The following is a 2,707-nucleotide window of genomic DNA, read 5'->3' as shown; positions in this document are numbered from 1 at the left end:
AATTGAGATAGCCACAATAAAAATTCTAGTGAACAAAAAAGCTAAGGACTCATCGGGTATTATAAAAAGAAGGATTATGACCCAATGAGGGGCATTTTGGTCAATTCACCTCAAGAGTTGACTTTTGACCAAAATGTCAATTAAATTAAATGAAATTAATGAATTGAATTATGGGGTAAAAATTGAAGAAAAATTCAAGTAAAAAAATATGTAAGGGAAAATTTAAGAAATGAAAACTTAAACTTTCATTTCCATTATGACAAAATTAAAATGAAAGACTTATGGGCTTTTGATAGTTAAATTTAATTATTTAATTAAAAGAAAAAATTAAGTGTAAAAAAAAAAAGGGAATAAAAATTTAAGTTTAATTATCCTTATGACACAATTAAAATTTATAATTTTAATAAGCTAATTTTGGGGATAAATATATACATATATATATATAAGAAGACAAATGTCTTCTTCATTTCTTTTTTTTTTTCATAAGAGGCCACCATCCTCTCCTCTCTCTTTCTCTCTCTCTCTCTTTTTCTCTTCTTCTTCCACTTCTTACCCTCATTGATTTCCCCTCCCAAGTTTTAATTCCCTTCATAAATTCCATAGCCCACTAAAAGAAAACATTAAAGAGATCTTTGATTGAGAGATTAAAAGTAAGGAGAACAAGAATTGGAAGAAAAGTGAAGTTGGAAAGAAATCAACAAGAGGTAAGTTTCTTTTCATGTTAGATTAATTGTATAAACTTGGAATGAAGTTAATTTATGATGAAATTTCATAAGAAAATGAAAGAAAACATATATGGAACCTAAACTAGGGTTTTGGCCAAATGGGAGAAAAATTAGGGTTTTGAATATTAGGGTTTAGAGACCAAAAATGTGAAGAAGTGCTAAATGATGTCTTTGACATAGTTTAAGGGAAGAAATGGTCATTTGTGACCTAATTAAGTGTGTTAGAAGTGTTTAAATCAAAGCCAAATTCGGATTGGGTATGAAGCATGACCAAAAGTCAACTTTGAGGGACCAAAAATGAAATTTTACAAGTCCAATTGGTATGGGACCAATTGGGACTGAAAATAGGCACTAAATGACACAATTTTCATTTAGGAAGAATGCCCAAAAAGTGACCAAAACCTAGTGAACAAACTGACCAAACTTGAAAAACATAGATGAACAAGCACATGAACGATGAATCGTGTTTGGGTCATAACTCGAGCTAGGCAGGTCACAATGACCTGAAATTTTACCAGTGGTTAGATGAGACATAGACCTAAAACTTTCATGAAGAACATAAACCCAAATAATGCCATTAATCCAATCAAATTACTGAGCAAATTTGGTGACCTGAATCTGCAGAACTGCAGAATTGCCAAATGAACAGTAAACTTTGCAAGGCTATAACTCTCTCTAGAAAACTCCGATTTATGCAATTCTTGAACCGATGTAAACCTAAGATATAGTAGAACATTTCATATGAAGAATACTAGGCCAAATTATGAACTTAACTCAATCAAATTGCGGAACGAATTTGGGTCACCGAATCTGCCAGAATCTGGGCACCTAAAATTGACCAAATAAATAGTAAATTTTGCAAGGCTATAACTCTCTCTAGAAAACTCCGATTTTGGCGATTCTTAAACCGATGGAAACCTAAGACATAGTAGAACATTTTATATGAAGAACATTAGACCAAATTATGGACTTAACTTGGTCAAATTGCTGAACGAAATTGGATTGATAAATTTGCCAGAACAAAATCTGCAGCATGAACAGTGCCGTGAACAGTAATGGTGTTTTGGGCATAACTTGAGCTACACAGCTCTGAATTAGGCGATATAAAAAGGAAAACAAAGTTAAGACTAAATGAACAATTTTCATGAAGAACATCTCACCAAATTATGATCGAAACTAGGTAAAAATTGAGTTCAAAGATTGGGGCACCAGCTGTCCCAAAACCAAAATATTCTAAAATTTTCAAAGCTAACTTGGGATGCATTAGACATGCATATAATGAGTTCTTGGCAGCAATTGAGATTGGTATTGAGGTATTCTATTTGTGTATTTTCAGTAGAAAAAGAAGTAGGAACGGATAAGGAGAAGTAGGTAACAATAAAGGAGAGCATTGAAGGTTTGTGCACAACCAACATTTTCTTCGTTTTTAAACTTGTAAATTGCTTGGAATGTGTTAAATTGAATGAGTTTGCTTTGAACAAGTTTACTTTGACTGAAATATGGTTTTTCTCTAGCATTTAAGAAATTTAGGTGTTGCCACCTTTATTTGGATATTATGATGCATTTAAATGTATTTATTGGTTTATAAATGTGATTGTTGAATGAAAATTTTTGAACACTGTTTTGAAACCACAATTAGCATGACAGTCCCTTTCGGAACTCTCCAGTAGTAACGGCTACTTGGGGTTTTATAATTGATATTGATTATGTCTTCCATTAATAATGGTTAGTGGGGTAAGACTACATGAGTACTCATTAGCTAGCTAGCCCTTTCCTCATTAATAACGGTTAGTGAGGTTGAGATTGTTTTGTCGTGGTGTACAACACGACACTGATCATGAAATTTTGTGTCATGGCCTAAACTGTGTGTTGATGTTGGCAACACTAATGCTTTGTGAATTGTGATTTATGAAATGTGATTTCTCATTTGAAATGTTACTCCAATAAATGGTTTTTATGAACTTAGAACTATTTTGATGTTT

The sequence above is a fragment of the Hevea brasiliensis genome, chromosome 12 (assembly GCF_030052815.1).
Source record: "Hevea brasiliensis isolate MT/VB/25A 57/8 chromosome 12, ASM3005281v1, whole genome shotgun sequence".
NCBI classification, from domain to species: domain Eukaryota; kingdom Viridiplantae; phylum Streptophyta; class Magnoliopsida; order Malpighiales; family Euphorbiaceae; genus Hevea; species Hevea brasiliensis.
The sequence above is the reverse complement of the archived record's forward strand: the minus strand, read 5'-3'. Positions refer to the sequence as shown.